Here is an 18,953-nt window from a genome sequence, read left to right as displayed (position 1 = left end):
AATAATTTGATTTCCAATCTGGACCAGAGTTTGTACCCAGAGAGGAAGTCAGCCATCAGCTAACAGGAATGGGTGGAGGCTTCTGGCTTGCTCAGCCTACCCCTGTTCCCTCTGTCTGGCAGTCTTCGGCCACAAAAGCCAGCAACCCCCCAAGTCATGGTATTGCAGCTCTGATTCCACAGAAGGAACCAGCAGGTTGGACTTGGTGCATGAGGTTACCTGGGGGTGGGGTTATGGCCGGCAGGCAAGTGACCCTGAGGATGGGAAGCAGTGGAGAGCGTGACTCAGCTGCCTGGCCAGGATAGCATGAGTGCTCCTCCAGGCCCGCCAGCTGTTACCACAGCCACCCCGAACTGGCTTGCCTGCTGTCCTCTGCAAATGTGACCCACATTCAGGTGGACCGGCAGCTCTCTCCTTTGCCCGCATTCCTCTGCTGCCTGCTATTCCTCTCCACTCCCGCTCTCCCCCTCCCGCTTCCCTTCTGGAGAGTCAGCTCCCTGGGCTGGGAAAGGAGACGTATCTCCACGAGGTTTTGAGAGGGGGCTGGTAGGCTGCCCAGACAAAAGCCATGGGAATGGCAAAACATGGCTGAGCTGAACTCCTGCAGCGGGGAAGTGGGAGGCAGTGAGGGGAGCAGGTACCTTCTGGGTCCTCCCCACTCTGCAGCCACCAGGGGAACTCACCTGACTGTACACACAGCTCCTCAGAAGCCCACCTCCATGTCTGTTTCTCTTGACTGTGGGCTAAATCTGGGTTTGGCATTATCTCCCCCTCCCCCCATTCACCTGGAAGAGGGAGACAGACTCAGCCACCCAGCCACACCCAGGGCACCTGCTCTGTTCCGACTCTGAGCCCTAAGCCAGCCCTCCTCCATGAATTCTTCTTCATCTCTCCCTGTCCCCGACAAATGTCACTGGCTGTGTTTGTTGTAGGCCAGAGAAATGGCTCGTCACCAGCCCTGGAGAGAATCAGGGCTTGGGGCAGGACACGGGCTTGGAGAATCCAGAGGCAAGAGCTGTTGACCTGATAGGTGCCCCGTGTGGTGGGCAGACAAGTCACCCAGGATAAGCATGTCCCTCAGGGATGGCCATATCCAAACTGAGGCCACCATCTCCAGTGCTCCAACCACCATACTCCTGTGGACAGTTTTTCCTGTTAACAGTTGTTTATGTCCTTTCCAGAAAATGTAGAAACTGTGGACATAAGGGGAGCCTGCACATTATCCATAATTTCACTCTCAGCAACAACATTCTGCTTTCGCCATTTACGTTTTCCACTTAGTTTTCTGTTTCATTAAGATAGTGTCGGATATTATTTCATCATCATGTTTCATTGCTTATGATGATAGTTTAAACTTTAAAAATATTTACCATGTACATCAGGCCCTGTCATTCATTGAGTCCTTGTAATTTGACATGCAAATAAGGAAATGAAGTCCCAGAGAAGTACCTTTCCCCCAGTAACACAGCCTATAAAAGACAGAGGCAAATTTTGAACCCAGGTCCTTTGGTTTCAGAATTTGCAATTTTCATTTCTATTTTCTTTCAAACTGCGGACATACTGTAATTGTCATTTTCCCTAGCAATAGCTGTGTTCTATTACTTCCCATTTTTGCCTTTATGAAAATATCCTTTCATGTATATAGGTTTGAAATTACGGGTCCAACTAATGTTCAGGAAAAAAATCTGTCTGTATGAACATGTGTGGACTTTTTTCTTGCCATAGTTCCTTAAACAGTATGGTAGAGCAATGATTTACACGTTGTTTAGATTGTTCTAGCAACTATAAGTACTGTGAGGATGAGTAACAGCAGGCACAGGTGCTATGCAGACAGCATCAAACATGAAGGGCGCTTGCGTGTCTGTTGGTCTGGATGTCTGCAGGGCTTAGAACATTGCTCCCACAGACTCTGAGGGTGTCTGCTTTTGCATGAGCTCTGATTTAAACATTCCTATCATCCTTGATATTTTTCATTTAAGATTCACTTCCAGAAATGAAGCTCAGGACAAAGGGTGTAAACATTTTAAAGATGTTTAGATGTTCTAGACTTCCTCCATAAGGCTGTTGCTGAGATCTGCTCTCCAGAAACTACGACTCACTCCAGCTTGCCCATCAGAGGGGAAACAGGGTGGTGGAGGAAGTTGGTTCCTGAAGGGTCATTGCTGGGACCGGAGTTGCTTAGTCCACAAAAGGGGCTGGTGAGGTGGTCTCACTCGTATCTAAAGTGTCATGGAGTGTTGAATGGAAGAGAGAAGTCTGCCCCCAGACCTTTATAGGGAAGTGAGCCTGTGTGTGGAGGCTGCAGAGAGCCTTGTGTGCCCTGGGTAGAACAGGATTGCTGTTGGATAGCCCTGGCATGGGTTTACGTAGGATGTGCGTATCGGGCAGGGCTGGCCCCAGAACCACCACTCAGCACTCCCTCCCCCACTAACATTACGTCTTTGAATTATAACTGGGGGAGGTCTGCTCCCCACTGCCCCCACCTTAGGGAGCCTGGCCCAGCCTGGTACCTCTTCCCATCTATCCGCTCAGCCTGAAGAGCACAGCCTGGCTTGTGTCACAGGCCACACAGCTCCTCCATTATGCATGAGGGGGACCCAGCGGTGAGCAAGTGAGCCAGGCTGAGGGAGGGGACAGGCCATTATTAATAAACAAGTTATTGTGTGGTGTTCCATTTACAGCACTCTCAGAGGACGTGGTGGGCTTGAGATAATAAAGCCCTGTTTATGTTACACAGGCCTTGGAGGTGGCAAGTGGGGGCTGGCAGGGAGCAGGGGCACCAGGAATGATTTTGATTCCTCCTGGGGGTAGGGCTGCTGTCTTTGCTTCTCTACAGAAGGCCAGCACTCAGGGGAGAGGCTCTAGCTGGGATTTTATAAAAGCTTTAGTTTGCCCAGGGCCTAAGAAAAGTCAGCTTTCCGTGTCAAACTGTCCACAAGGACAGCTCCTGACGAGACGCCGCCAGACAAGCCAGGAGCGGTGAATGGTAAGCTCCCCTCTGCACTTGGCCTCCTGCCCACTCCTCCCCCATTCTGCTCTGACCTTTTGAGGCTCCCTGGAGCTGTATGGTGGGACCTCCTAGCCCAGGGGTGGTTTGGTCAGGGTTAGCAGACAAGCAGAGAGCGATGATGAGGGTCTTGTGTTCTTAACCAGCTAAAATTTCATAAGGAAGAAGGCAAGGGTCGAGTCTGAAAGCCCTGAGGAGGGTGGGCAGAGGCAACTTGGTCTGTGAATGAGGGCCGTCCAGGAAAGAGAACCGCTGGAGAGCTGTCAGGGGACGATTTGAGGGTGCACACCCTTTTACAAGGATTGGGTTGGCTCTGGCTCTTTCCCTCTGGGGAACATCCTCTGCCACAGTTCTCCACCCTCCACTCTGGGCATTCGGATCCCAAGCCACCTCTCCCTCCAGCCAAGGCTGACTCAGTGTTGGTGCCTCTGGATGTCAGGACAGAGCTGCAGGGCTGCCATTGGGAAGAGCTGGGGATTGTGTGTTTTGTCGGTTGATTCCTTGTGAAGAGAACAAGTGTTGATTCTGAGAGACCTTGATTCCTGTCAGTTTTGAATGAGAACAGGGAACCAGATTAAGTCACTTGGCTCTGTTGGAACCCGATAGCCATCACCTGGTCCTTGTCCTATGGGTCAGCTCTTGCCTGTCACTCTTCTGGGGTGGAAAACCTCATTCCAAGGACAGCAGTGTCTAAGAGGAGGTGTGGCGTGTGTGTGTGTGTGTGTGTGTGTGTGTGTGTGTGTGTGTGTGTGAAGACTGCAGGAGGGCAGTCTGTCTTAAGCTCATGGGGACAGGCTTTTTGAGGCAGAAGTTTAGATACAGTGATTTGAAAGTTGCCTTTGGGTTGAAGACTCAGTAACCTTGTCTAACTCAGAAAGGCTGCATTGGGTCCAGAAGGAACAGACCCCAAGTCCTGGAGGAACATTCCCATCACTCACTGAAGCCTGAAGGCTCAGCCTCCCTAAAGGCATTTGCATCCTTCCCCAAGGGCAGTGTCAGGAAAAGGGGACACCTAGGACGCTCCCTCACCATGGAGAACAAAGCAGGGCCCAGCACACCCTTACCCAGCTTCCACGGGGCCTGAGGAAGAGACATCCACAGAATCACAGTTCTCCCTGCCCCCACAGTCCGAGAAAGCACCTGCCGGTTCTGGGAACAGGCTCTTTCTCTGATGTACATGCCAGGCCACCTGAGTTTCTGTCTAGAGAAGATGTTGCCAATCATCTGCGTTGTCAATCAACCACAGGCTGCCTGGAAGACACCTGGCTTGGAGGAATGACCCAGTGACCTCTGACATGCCTTTCAGGGGCAAGAGTGGGAACTATTGGCTCTGTCATATGCTTGCCAGTTATCGTGGGAAGTTACAGGAAGGATTAGGAACCCAGACAAGACCTTCTGCATAGAGGCTGAAGTAGGTCAAGTTGCTGGTTAGCTCTTTCTCTGAGGTCGAGGCTCAAGGTATACTGGAAGGAACCAGGGAAGGCTCTTTCCCCATGGTGGAAACAAAGTCAGGAGTCATGATGACTTCAGTCACTGTCCTTGCTCCCCTGAGGTTTTACCCCAGGACAGGCCTTTCCCTGAGCACTGATATCCATATTTTTACAGTGCTCCCAACAACTTAGAATCAAAGAAACAGAAACCCAGAAAAGTTAGCATGCTGCCTGATGTCGCAGCCGGTGACCAGGCACAGGAGCATACATTCTAGAACCTCTTATCCTGACTTCTCAGGGCTGGGCAACAGAGTGGATTATCTTGGTGACCACTAGTAAGACTAAGTCTGATGCAAAGAAATACTTCCTGCCAGCGAGGGGGCTGTGTGGAGTGTTCTTCCTTAGGGAGCTTGGAGAATGCCTGTTCTTTAGGCACTGCCACAGGCTCGACTCTGGATTGACGACCACTCAGAGGTTTTCTTTCTGAGCATCACGGCCGCTGTGTTCTGGACTTTATACCAGCAGTTACGTGTCTATATGAGATGCCTGACTGTGGGTCAGTAAATATAGGCCATTCTAAGACCCATGCTGGGATGTTGGATCTAGAGAAAGGCCACGGTTGCTGGAGAATTCCTAGAGAGGGGTAAACCACCCCTGAGGAACTGGCGAGTAGCCTGGACTTGATGGTCATTACACCTTCAGCAGGGCGTGTCTATTACATAGAAAGAAGCCCTAGGCTTCTGCCTCCCTCTGTTCCCCTGATTCCCATCATAAAGCTACGGCTGTGCTCTGCCTCTGTAAGGAGAACCCAGCGCCCTATTACATGTGCTAGGGAAGCTGCTGTGGTCTGAAAAGTGAGAGGAAAAGGCCTTGACTGGGACCTGTGAGCGGTCCAGGTGGCTCTGGGGCTCCTCTAATGGCTTCTTCCTCTCTGCTGCTGCAGAGGTAAGCCAGCAGCTCCAAGGAGGTGTTTTTCTCCTCTCTCCAGCTTCCTGTCAGCTGTGTGATCCCCAGTCTCCTCACTGATGAGGGTGATATTAATCTTACCTGCCTCTTGAACTTTGCCATGGCTGATAAACTGATTCCTGAAACCAGGAGCACAGGAGGAAGGAGGAGGAGGGAGTGCTCCCATCCGTGTGCCCATGGCTTCCTCAGCCCCAAGCCACCTCATACTAGAGTACAGGCCCTGTAGATGTGCCCTCGTGTACCAACACATGCCCACAGCCAAGCCTGGCTCGGGCTCCTTACTCCAGCCCACTTACCTGCTTCCCGCCGCACCCCATAGTTGGGGGAGCCAGCGCTGGGCCGCATGCCCACTGTGGGCTAGTTCTGCCCAGAATGTCTTCGGCCCTGTTTGGGGTCTCTGGAGGGGAGCTCTCTTGCCTTTGGTGCCAGTTCTGACTTCCCCTGTCTTCCTCACAGCTCAGCAGTGTCTCCACTGCCTGGGGCCTGGCTTTATTCCATACCCTTTTTGTGCTATGACAGGCTCCCTGGGGCCCTGCCTCCAGGTCTTGCATCCCCAGCAGTCATTCTGGATCCTCCGCCCCCTCTCCACCCCCTAGCTCTTGTCCTGATGGCACCTGCCCCACCTCCTGTCCTTCTCAGCCCCATGCCCTCTCCTCTCCCTTTCTTCTGCAGCCTCCCACCTGGTTTGACCCTCACCCCAGTGTCCACTTCCCCGAGACGCAAGCATCCTTTTCATCCCTCAAAAGATCTTCTCTCAACTTTAAAAATTTGTGAGGACCCACATCTGTGTGCTGGTGTGAACTCAGCTGGTCTGGGAGATTTACGGCGTGAACACAGTGTGTGTCCCTCACGCTGGTCAAGGAAATTTCCACTGCTGTATTCTTTCGACATACATTCTCCAGTAGTCCCGTCAGCAGCCCGGTGAGGTAGATGCCACAGTCCTTATATTGTAGACGAGGAGACAGATAGACTGGCTGACTTGCCTATGGCCTGCCACACAGTGATTAGGTGGGAGAGCAAGGACTTACGCATGGGTCTTTGCGTTTCCCTGGGAACCACTGGGCCTCTAGAAGGTGTGGATTAAAGAAGATTAATATCAACATATCTGAATTTCTGTTACACGGGCGCTGGGTTTCTAAGTGAGCAAACCCAAGCCTTCTGCTGTGGTTCTTCCTCCAGACGCCTAGATCCATGGCCACAGGTCCCTCTCTCGCACAGACTAGCCTGAAGACGGAGGGGAGGATCGAGCTTTCCAGGGTCCCTGGAGGTCTTAAGGTCAGACAAGGATGGGGAGGAAAGGCTGTTAGCCTCTCAGTAAGCAGTTGCTGGGGTGGGGGTGGGGCAGGGGACCTGGCTGAGGACAGAGATGGGAATCTGGAGGTGGCTGAGTAATACAAATACAGTATTAATACAAAAGCAGGCTGTAAGGGAGCATTCAGCAAAATGCTTGCAGATTATCCAAGAGGCCATACAGTCAGGAACTTGTGCGATCCTGAGTGGCTGACGGCTTTGGCCTACAGTGGGGTGGGACATGGGGGGGGGAGGGGGTGCTAGCTCATCCCTCCACACCCCTCAGCTTTCCTGCTCTGGCTACTGTGAGGTCAAAGACTGATAATGGGCTGGCTAAGCAGTGCCAGGTGTACTTTAGTTGTTGTTGTTTTGTTGTTGACTCTGTGGTGTTGGAACCTCTCAGATGCTAAGCACTCCCTCTTCCTCTCCGCTACACCCTTCTCTTCACTTTCAAAGTCAACTGTACTGAGGTGCAGTAACTCTCAGGAAAATGTGCGTTTGTTAAGATCACAGTAGGTGAGCTTTGACATACATAAATATATATCAAATATATATTTATCTCCAGTAGTCCCTTCAGCAGCATGGTGAGGTAGATACCATAGTCCTTATTTTATAGATGAGGAGTCAGGTAGACTTGATATATATATATCAAGCTGAAGTACCCACCATCCCAGGGAAAACAGTGTTTAGTTCCCCCATCCCACGAGCAGTCAGTTTTCCTTTCCACAGTTCCTGGCCCCAGATAAACTCTGATGGCTTTGTTACTGAAGATTTGTTTCTTTCATATAAATGGATTCACTGTCCAATAAAAAAGATGGTTCTTTGTGTTACTTCTTTTTCTCCTTAGAGACCTCATCTCAGGTAAAGTCACATAAGTATCTGGAAATATCTTTAGGATCAGCAGTGGAGCAAAGTGAGTGCATTAGGTCATTAGAGATTAGAATAAGAAAAGTCAGTGCTCCCCAAACATGGGGGTCAGCTTCCCAAGAGAGAGGACTTGGGGGTGTGTGTGTGAGTGTGCGCACGCACGCACACAAGTGCATATAATTCTGTGGCTTACTAAGTTACATTAACACTTAAAGGATATAATTTATAAGAAAGTTTAAAGGTCAAAGTGTAAAACTGAAATAGAATTTTAAAATTAAGAGCTGGCATACCCATTTTTCTTTCATGACTTCCTTTTATACATGCATTGTAAGGCGGTTCTATGAGACACATTGTTTAGGTGTAGGGATGAGAGAGATGCCTTGACTTGACTAGGCATAGTTAGTGGTTTTTAATATCCTTGAGCTGTCTCTCGGACAGCTTGTCTCTGCACGTAATCCCGGGCCTTATCAGTTAGGCTGAAGTTCTGACTACTCAGCGGATCTAACAGCAAAGTGGTTTTTCTCTTCCTGTGTTTTTTAAATTTTCCCTGTCTCTCACTGTCTCACTCCCAAGTTGAAACCAGTCTCATCAGACATTAACTATTTTCCTTCCTTCCATCTCCCAGTAACCACCATTCTTCATTCTGCCTCTGTGAATAAAATTAATTAATTAATATCAGGAACTCTTAGATAAACACAGTCAGACGATATTTGTCTTTTTGCGTTTGGCTTATTTTGTTATAGAAATAATATCCGTGGCTGAGGAGTTCCATCCAGACGGAACCCTCATCTGGCAATGGATGGAGATAGAGACAGAGACCCACATTGGAGCACTGGACTGAGCTCCCAAGGTCCAGATGAAGAGCCGAAGGAGGGAGAACATGAGCAAAGAAGTCAGGACCGCGAGGGGTGCGTCCACCCACGGAGACAGTGGGACTGATCTAATGGGAGCTTACCAAGGCCAGCTGGACTGGGACTGAAGGAGCATGTGATCAAACTGGACTCTCTGAGTGTGGCTGACAATGAGGGCTGACTGAGAAGCCAAGGACAATGGCACTGGGTTTTGATTCTACTGCATAGACTGACTTTGTGGAAGCCTAGTCTGTTTGGATGCTCACCTTCCTAGACCTGGTTGGACTTCCCACAGGGCAGAGAACCCTGACTGCTCTTAGGACTGGAGAGGGGGGGGGAGTGGGAGTGGGGGGAGTGGGAGGGAAATGGGAGGAGGTGGAAATTTTTAATAAAAAAAAAAAGAAATAATATCCTTTTTAGTGAGAAATCACTCTACACAATGACAGATAAATCAAGTAAAGGCTCTTTAATAGCGCATATGCCGCTCTGGCTGAGGCTCGGACGGGAGGCGGCCTTGAGCAGGAGATTTTGCTAACTTATATACAGTTAGGCTTACGCATTCACATCTGCTGCCGCCCTTACATCTTTTAGGTCCCAACCCCAGGTCACACTTTAAACAGCATAAACAGAGACAGGCGACTCCGAGTTTGGCCTCTTGGTTAGATGGGAGATTTGCACAGCAAAGATATTGCCAGAATTATTTCTTAAACACACCGGTGTTGTTCTTTCGGAATAGTTATCACCTGGGGTCATCTTGCCCATTGGCAGAATTTTGCTTTTCTCAAGAAGACAGCTGAGACCTTTGTGGCAGGCCAGGACTTCCCAGTGGCTGTGCCCCTGTGCTGCTGTCTTGAACTTCCTGCTAGAAGTATGTTCTTTGTGGATGAGCCTAATAATTGGTCAATCCTCATGGTCAAACATTTACATCCTAGCGTTGATAAATGTTGCTTATCTCTAGCAACTATACCTAGCATACCAGTTACCTTTTGGGGTGTTCTGGAAGCGGCATGCCCTTAGCTAAGCTCTATTTTGTGTGATTTAACATCTCTAAGCAGACCTATCGGTAAATCCTTTGTAACATCAGTTCCGTGATTTGTGTTTCTTCTTCCTCAGTTTCCCTTCACATCGTGTTCAGCTCCGTCAGTTTCAGCTAGTGTCAGAACTCTTTCTAAAGTGTGCTAGCACTGCCTTGCATCTCTGTGCTATTCTTTCTGTTCTGACAAACGCCCTAAGGAGGGCCACTTAAGGAAGGAAGGAGTAGCTCTCATTTTCAGAGGCCTCAGTCCATCACAGCAGGCGAGATGTGGTGGAGCAAAGCCCCCAAGAGCATCACAGTAGCCAGGAAACCACGGGGAGGTGGTGAGAAAGTAGATACCGGTAGACTCTTCAAGGGCACACCCCACGGTCTCATGCTTTCTCACTTCCTGAAATAGTGCTTCCTTCTGGGGACAACACACCCTCCATGTGCACCGGTGGAGGACATTTAATATCCCACCACAACAATGTGCATGTCACTTTTGGTTTTCCATCTGTTGGTGGACAGACGGCTAAGTTGCTTTCGGAAATCTGCCGCTCCGGCGGACATCGGCGTCCATGTATCTGTTCAGGTCACTGCAGCCACCGATGTTCAGCTCCCTCCTGGCATCTCCTTCTGCTTCAGTCTTCGGAAACTCAATGGCCTTGAGCGCTGTGCATTCATGCCAACACCTGCTCTGTGCCTCTGGCCAGTGCCTCTAGCAGATGATCTGTGAGAGATTTATCAGCCTTGGTGGATAATGGGGACTCCAGGTTTTAGGCAATGGGGCTTTGTGATTCTTTTTCTAGAAGCTTCCTTCTCCATTGTCTCGGCTACCAACTGACTTCTGGGGTGTGATTACAAACAAAACTATGAGAGACCATCATTGCTTCATCCAGAAAGGAAATGAGCAAATATGTCATCAAGTGTCCCCAGCAGTTACTAGCAGTGACGGCACGGTCCTACGAGTGCCATCTTTCATATGGTGGTATTGCGACGTAGGGTGGGAGCCTGGGTCTCACCGGCAGATCTGAGGAGAGTCTCAGAGCTCCAGTTCACATAAGCTGACATTCTTCCTCCGCATTCCTAAGTAACTCCCTGGGTTCCCAAGGCAAGTGAACCAGGGAAATTTCCTGAGCTTCTCTCTTTGGATAGGAACTCAAGCCTGGGATTCCCTCTATGACTTGAAAGAAAAACTTGTGGGGTTTCCTTGTCCTACTTCTTGCGAAATATAGACTTACAATTAAGGGTTTGTTTTGTTTTATAATATATAAAAAGTAGGGAGAGCAGAACCCTGAATCCTCATGTGCCCAGTACCTGGTGCCAACAGCAATCTCTGCTTGGCCCATCTCCTTTCCTCTCTGAGTCTCTTCTTTGATCTGGGGTCCCAAATCATGGGGTAGCAGTTGGTGTTTTCTGGATGAGGGCAGGAAAATGGACAAATCTGGGTATCCTGCAGCAAAACCCCCCCCCAGCTGGCAGAGTGTTGATTGCTCCAAGCCAGAGTTCCTGCATCTTTCGCCTGGTTCTTGACCACTGTCCAGGAGGCTGGGGTGGGGGAGCAGATCTGAGAGGCCAGCCGGCCTTGCTGGGCTGGTTTGCAGAAACGGTTCCCTTTTTAAAGCATTCTCTCCCTGTAGATAGATTTTATTGGAGATTTTTTTAAGTGGGAAGAGTTCAAGTGAGGACAACCTTCACTTACGGGAATATGGTGGAGCTGCTGGTTTTATGGACCAGCAGGAAGCCAGCTATACTCAGCAAAATATATATTTGTTTGTTTTTGAGATCAGGCCTTGCCCGTGTGACCCAAACTGGTCTCATACTTGAGATCCTCAGCTTCCTGAGTGTTGGGATTACAGGGGTAAGCCTCCACATCCATCTGTACTGATTTGATAAAACAGGAAATAACCTGAAAGTATTGACAGTGTGCCAAGTAGTGACAGAAAACTGAGAACACAAGTCAGTAATCCCTTCTCAGAAAGTCTGTGGCCCACGGAAGGAATGGCTAGTGGCAATAATGCGGCAGGGAATGTTGTGGACATCTGACAGTTTCTATTCACCCCACCTGATCCCAGCAATTGGTAAAATAGCAAAGTCCATTTCACAGGAGGAACCGGCTCAGGGTGCTCTCGGCTCCTTCAGAGAGAACTGGGATGGTGGCTTCTTGCTCCCCTTATGCAGCGCAGGTCTGAGGTACAGGGGTGGGAAGATGGGAAGGAGAGGAGAGGTGACAGGCATGCCAAGTGGCAGGAATGTGATTCCGCAAGCCCCCACCAGATGTGTGTGCTCTTGCGGAGTCGGGGGGCAACCAAATGACACATATTTCTTGGCCAAATAAAGGACCGAGGTGCTTATTCTTATTTAGAAAACAGAGTAGTTCTTTGGTGAGAGGGAAAGAGTGGAGACCAGTGCCTGAAAGGGGTGAAGAGGAGGGAATCTGACTTTACGGGTTTGCTCCGGTTTCTTTAAGAGGTTTAGCTTTTGTCTAAGGTGAATAGTGGGGACGGAGAGAAAGTGAGAGGGGCAAAGCAGGGGCAGTTTCTGTGCTGCGATCCCTGGTTTAGGGTGGTGGGTGGCGGGATGAGAAGCTGGGGATGCGTGCCGTTTTTCCTGAGGCCTACCTTCTGAGTTTCAGTGTCTTAGGGGACAGAAGACAGACTCAGCTACTCTGGCAGATGTAGAAGTAAATGATCAAAGCAAAACCTCTGGGCTTTCTTTCCAATCTTTGCAGGCAGCTACTTTCCTGCCCACATTTAAACCTAAGCTTTCAAGGGGGAGAGCACAGGGTTAAACTTAGGGTGCTGCTGCAGGCCTAGGGGTGGGAATGGGGTGAACCGTCACAGTGGGAGTCCTAGGAATAGCTGGTATCCCTAAGCAGTTTGGTCTTTAGTATCTTCATTTGCTTTGTCTGATTTTAGCACTTACTTTTGCAAACAAAGGCTTGAGCTCCTTCACTGATAGGCTGAGCTAGCCTCTGACTCCGGGATAGGGTAGCGGCTCCTTTCCAGATCCTTCCAGCTGTGTGATTCGGATTTCTGTAGTTTTCCTAGTTGTCCTCCCTTACCCAGAGTTTCCAAGTGTTGGCCAAGCAAGAGGCTCACCTTCAAAAAGAACTTAGGAGGAGGTTCGAACCCACCCACCCATCATGCCCATGTGATCCTTGCTACTGGGAGAGGAAGTAGCTAAAAAGGGGAAGAGGGCATCCCTTTCAAGAACCACGGGCTTCCCTACTGGCCTGAGAAATTATGTCTCCTCACCACATAAGCTAACTCCAGAGCAGCAGCCCTCCTGCCCTCCCTCCTGGGGCTGTAGCTCACAAATGCTGGTTGCTATGGATACAGGCAACTGAGGCTCTCCTGGGGTTATGGCAGCATGGCTGTGGTGGAAGCCAGGCAAGCTGTTGTGGCTGCAGAAATACAACTTCACAGACGCAGGGGCTGGCTTTGCCTGCACACTACCTTAGCCCTCCGGAGCCTAACCCAACAGCCAAGCCACCCATGAGGGTGTGTGCCTGAGCAGAAGTGGGCTACCAGGTTAGGGAGACCTGTCCATCAGTGGCCACTCTGCCTTTCTTGCTCTGGAGGTGACAGAACTGAGACAGTGTTCCCTGGAGTGCGTCCCTGAACTGAGGGACACAAGTTAGCTTTCTGTGAGTGGGACTCTGTCCTGGAAGCCAGGGGAGGTACAGTTCGTGTCATCGGGGAGTGCCCATAGAAGGGACACAGATTCGGCCCACAGCGAACTCCCTCTCTGGTGGCACAACCAGGGACACTTGAATAAAATACACAGGAGAGTAGACAACGAGAGGCGGAGAAACAGATGGCTTCTCTGTGTGGGATAAAGATTCTTTATTTGCTGGGTGTGGTTGCTCAAGTTTGTAGAAGGTTGCTCAAGTTGGGGTAGAAGGTCCAATAACACAAAGCCACGTAACAGGATTGTATCCAATCACAGCCTCCTCCTTCTAAAGTTTCTTTGCTGTATCAGACCTTAGTCAGGTTCCCAGGCCTCTTCCCAGGCCTACCTATGTATTTCCTTGGAAAATTCTGTTTTAGCATGGGTCCTGCTGAGTTCTTTGTAAGAACCCTCCATTTCAGTATCTGACCACCTTGCTTCTTATCTGACCATGGTCCTCCATTTCCATGTCTCTGTAGTAATGTCTGTTCTCCCTGGCCTGTCTGCGGCATGAATCGTACTAGGTCAGTCTAGCTCAAGCTTTCTTTTGGCAGCCCCCATGCACAGCCCCTCCCACCACTGTCCAAGCTCTATTAGAAAGGAACCCAGTCTCTCCCCTACTGCACCATCCTGCTGCAGTGATCTGTCTTCTCATCTTAGCGGTCCTGAGTAAACTCCATCTTCTTCGTTTTAATAAGTGTCCCAGATTTCAAACCCCAGTGATGTCTCTTCGTGCCTCAGCAGGGTGATCAGACTCATCCCCATGGCCACATGACCTGGCCCACCCCACTCATCTCTCCCCATTGGCCTCATTCTGCACACCACACTGGTCTTCGGGCTGATGTCAGCCCTGGGGTTTTTCTTTGCTACTCTGCCATGATCTATCTTTCCATTGCCTCTCAGCCTTCACTTTAGACAGATCTCTGTTTGGCTTAATATTCCTGTTACCTGTACTTGGGTTGTTTATGTATCAGTGTATCACTGGTTTATTGCCTATTACACCCACTCAAAACATAAGTTCCCTGAGTCCTGAGGTAATGTCTCGCTTGCCCCTGGATCTCATTGCCAAGGCCTCTGCCTGGCACACAGGAGCTACTCAGTAAATAATGAATGAGTGACAAACTGCAGCTCAGTGCATGTTCATCGAATTCCAGGAGAAGGTTTGCAATGTTTTTCTATTGTCTTCCCCATAATAAAGGTAATACTTCTCATTTGCAATTCGAATCTGCAATTGAAAGATGTTTTTTCATGAAAGGAAATTCAGGTTAAAGATAATGTCACTCACATTGCGTTATGTAGACCCCTGGTGGGCGGGGGGGGGGCGGGGACTCCCTGAGGTGATCACAGGGTTTATGAGAGCTTTGTTCCTTTGGTGGGTATCCGCACATCAGTCCAGGTAGAAAACTGGCACATGTAAGAGCTTGAGACGGGATGCACTGGAGGCAGCCACCAGAGGCTTTTCTGGAAAGCAGATCTTGAGCAGTTTAGTACAAGACAGGAAGCGTTCTGGGCAGTGTACAGCGGGGACCTTGGCTTATGCAAACGTTGAGGAGCCACGTGCATCTTGCAAGCCTTTGTGCACACCGGGGAACAGATCTGCCTGGCCCAGATGGAGACTGAGCTTGGCTGGAACGAGGTAAAGAGGTTGAGAGCTCTGAAGGCCTGCATTTGAGTGACAGGCTGTATGGGGCTGGGACTGCACGGGGGCGGTGACCCATGAACTCTGCTCTCTGGCCCCTTCCCAGTCATTTACGTCCCTTTGAAGTTATGTTAGCATGATGGCCCCTCTGGGGAGCACTGAGCCTCCTCCCACGGCCTCTACAGCTGGGGTGTAGGGCATATGTGTGCACGAGAGTCAGCTGGCAGGTGGAGAATGGCCCAGCCCTCAGGAGGACAGCTCTCGCCTCCGCAGCCTGCAGTTCTTTGTTTAGCTGGGAACCTGTCAGGTCAGAGGTCGGCATTTTCCCTGCTAGATATCAGAGCTTGCTGTGGTTGGTGGGGGTGGTGGGAGGGCAGGGTCAGGTTTCCAGGGAGCTGACTGATGTCCTATCGCCATCAATTCTTCACTGCGTATAGTCTGGCCAGTGTCGGCGTGTGTCTGGCATTGCAGCTTCTGCAACCTGGTTCCAGGGCTATGGATCTGAGCACTGAAGAGGCTTTCCAGAAGCCACACTGGAACCTCATTCTAAGGATGAAGGACCCGAGGACCAGCTTCTGGAAGAGCTAGGTACTGAACCTGGAGTCCTGATGCCTTGCTCCTTTAGGGTCCAGGAGAGCTTGGCAGCAAGCATGACTACAGTGCCCCAGCACCTTAGGATCCTGTTGCGCCTCCCTGGAAGCAGTAAGCTTGGTTTGAATTGCAATCAGGGCTTGGCAGCAGAGAGACAGCTCTTCTTCTGCACGGTGGTATCCATGTAGCTCCTTCACCATGCCACTTCCGGGCGCTTCAGAGGTGGTAGATGGCGCTGGGCTCCAATCAGCACTGTGTTCTAAGAACACTGAGCCCAAAGGGTAACACCCATGTGTAGCATGACCTGGAATGATAGGCAGTTGGCCTGAGGATGAGGGAGGCCTATGTCACTTAAGGCCCTACCTGCTTTATCTGTCAGCTCCCACTCTCCATGCCCAGTGAGCTCGTGCGTGGTTCTTAAAAATCACATTCATCCTTGTAAATTTTTGGTATTGCTTGTTTTGAGGCAGTCTCTTTATGTGGTCCAGGCAGGCTTAGAAACTTGCCATCCTCCTGCTTCAGCCTCCTAAATGTTGAAGTGACAGGCATACATTACCTACCCATGTGTATTGAGCTCCACCCTGTCCTCACCCTCAGAAGATTTGGCAGGGAGGTGAGCAAAATGGCAGTAGGGTGGAGAAGGAACTTCAGGCAGAATCTAGGCGCTGGTTTAGCCTTTGACTATGGGAGGGGGGTAGTCAGTGTTCAGTGTTTGCACCTGAGCTCCTCCCCTTGGCCTGGAATAGGCTCTTTTTTTTTTTTTTTGGTTTTTCGAGACAGGGTTTCTCTGTGGCTTTGGAGCCTGTCCTGGCACTAGCTCTGTAGACCAGGCTGGTCTCGAACTCACAGAGATCCACCTGCCTCTGCCTCCCGAGTGCTGGGATTAAAGGCGTGCGCCACCATCACCCGGCTGGAATAGGCTCTTTATTTGACCTTTTGGAACCATGGTCTTGTGTACTCAGTTAACTGAGATGGCGTGCTAAGGAGGCCCTCACCTATGTGCTCAGCACACGGTAGGTATGCATGAAAATGGGCTTTGTCCTCCTCATCAGCCCAACAGTTGAATGTCCTTACAGTGTCTGTCACTACGGTTGGTGGCATGAAAAATAAAGAGAGTCACATTCCAGTCCTTGATTTCCCAGGGTCCTTCTATGACATAGAAAAGAAGAGGGCAATACATGACTCACCAATGCGTGGAGTCACCTGTGAGGATGCTGTGGGAGGTGACTTCAAAGGCGGTAGGAGCAGTGAGGGTAGGATTATAAAAATGTCCCTGTGTGCTGCCACACAAAGATCTTACATGCCAAGGTAACAAGCAGGAAACCTGCCGGCCAGAGCCAGGCAGAAGCTCTGGAGCCTCCCTGCTCTTTTTCTCCCCAGGCACCATCTGCGGGGCACCCCTTTCCCAAAGGCCAGACGCTCTGTATGGCTGGGTGGATAAAGAATCCTCCACCCGCTGTCCTCGCTGGGTTATGTGGGTTGCTAGAAATAGTTTTCGACCCACTAAAGGAGAAAGAATTGACCAAAGCTCGTGCCAAAATATTCAGTAAATTCAAAAGAGCCTTGTTTACAAAGAAAGTAGCCAGACTGGGAGCTTCATCTTCTGATTTGACATCACGGCCTGGTGGGTGGGGATTTCATCTGGTCCTGTCCCCGTTCCCAGGTCCACAAGCAGTGGGCCTGGGCAGGTTCTTAGGAAGTAAACTTCTCTTTCCTCTTGTGTTAGATTTAGATGAACCGCTCAGCCACCCTAGCCCTCGTGTGTCTTTGATTAACCTCAGGAGGACCCTTGAGGGGAGATTTGGTTTTTAGAAGCTGCTAATTGAGTCAGTGTATCAAGCCGAATGAAGAGACTTAGTTCCAAACAAATGAGGCTATAAGTTGTAAATGAAATTTCAAAATGTTTTGAGCAATGGCCACAGGGTTAGAGCGGCAGGTGGCAGGCCATAACGTCTAAGGACAGCAGCCATTTGTGTTTATTAATTACGTTTTTAAATTATTTGCTGCTTTACCTCTAAAGCTGACTTTTGAAAGGGGAACCATTTAATGCTATTCACCCGGTAATGCATTTCTTTAGAGTTTCATCTTTTTTGTTTTCTTAAAGCTTGTTTACCCAGGTCTTTATAAAAACAAAACATCTTATCCCTATGGTTTTCAAACAGAATGCAGGTTGTGGGACCCAGACTGCTGTGTCCACACAGGGGTTCTGACTCAAAGTCTGGAATGAGATGCAGTGACTTGCATTTTACTACGCTCCCAGGTGCCACTCCAGCATCCTGTGTTTAGATCCCTCGGCCTAACTAGATGGGCCTTTGATCATCTAATCTAGCCCCTTGTTCAACCCAACAAACTGAGGCCCAGGGGAAAAATGATTCTCTCGGTATCACATATTGGTAATGATTCAGCCGGGAGCCCAGACAGTCCTTATGCCAAGTCTGAGTGCTACTAAGGAACTGTTTACAAGACGACAGGTTTTGACCATCTTGTGGGGCTTTTTTGGCTTCAGATACACTGGTCTCTTATCTCCTTGCCCTGTCTTTATTTCATCAGGGCAAAGCCTGTGTTGATTTTTTAAAATTATAATGTCATATTCATAATCTAACATTTTCCGAACTTTAAGGCATGCAGCTGTGTTGGGAAGCACACTTGGTGTCATTACATCATCGTCGCCACCATCCAGCCTTTCCTGAGTTCAGTTTGGTTGGTTGGTTGGTTTTCTGAAGTGGCGTATTGCCACGTAGCCCCAGCTGACCTGCAACTCCCCATTCTCCCTCCTGCCCCAGCCGCCAGAGCCTCCTCGTCTTCCCAAACTGAAACTCTACCCCCTGTATAATAACTCCTGCTCCTCCTCCCATCGTTCTTGGCAGCCACTGTTTTGTGTTCTTACTCGATGAATGTGAACACTCTAGGAAGCTCACGTAAGTGGGGCCGCACAGTGCTTTCAGTGGGTGGTTTAACTTAGCACGACCTGGACGTTTACCCCTGTCGACACATGCCTTAGCTTGCCACTCCTGCGACTGTCTAGTGGGGGCTTGAATGCATTGCCTCACCTCTACCCATCGCTGCTCGGTGGGCATCTGGGTTGTTTCCATCCTTCTGTGGGGCTGGAGAGATGGCTCAGTTGGGAAAGCAGTTTGCTATGGAAGTGTGAGGATCAGAGTCAGGTCCCCATCCCCAGAGCCCACGTAAAGGCCTGGTGGATGTGGTGGCCTGCCTGTAATTCCAGCCCTCAGAAGCTTCCAGTGGGGATCCCTAGAACAAGCTGGTTAGCCAGACAAAGCCTATGAGCAAGCTCGGGGTTCAGTTAAGAGACCCTGCCTGATGCAGAGTATGGTAGAACACCCCTCTAATACTAGCCCTTGGGAGGCAAAGGCCTATAGGTCTCTGAGAGTTCCAAGCCAGTCTGGTCTCCTGTCATGGATATCCATTGAGACTCTGACTCATAAATGAACAAACAAATAAGAAAAAAAGATCCTGCCCTCGGTGAACAACATAGAGAGAAATCAACCTGATTTCTCTGATGACAACCTTGGATCTGCACATATACGTGCTCACACCATGCTCTCTCTCTCTCTCTCTCTCTCTCTCTCTCTCTCTCTCTCACACACACACACACACACACACA

At 49.9% G+C, this 18,953-nt stretch overlaps 1 protein-coding gene across 18 annotated transcripts in view; it reads left to right on the top strand.

Annotated features, from left to right (window-relative positions):
• Nfasc (neurofascin) overlaps positions 1 to 18,953 on the top strand; it is a 160,378-nt gene that overhangs the window by 28,953 nt on the left and 112,472 nt on the right. Inside the window, exon 1 of one of the 18 annotated variants that reach the window (XM_026779880.1) lies at positions 2,856 to 2,986. The exons of the other annotated variants lie outside the window; for them this stretch is intronic. The gene's annotated coding sequence lies outside the window, so the exon portion shown is untranslated. Of the gene's footprint in view, positions 1 to 2,855; positions 2,987 to 18,953 lie in introns of those variants that run through there. 18 annotated transcript variants of the gene reach the window in all.

The sequence above is a fragment of the Microtus ochrogaster genome, chromosome 6 (assembly GCF_000317375.1).
Source record: "Microtus ochrogaster isolate Prairie Vole_2 chromosome 6, MicOch1.0, whole genome shotgun sequence".
Taxonomy (NCBI): domain Eukaryota; kingdom Metazoa; phylum Chordata; class Mammalia; order Rodentia; family Cricetidae; genus Microtus; species Microtus ochrogaster.
The sequence above is the reverse complement of the archived record's forward strand: the minus strand, read 5'-3'. Positions and strand labels throughout refer to the sequence as shown.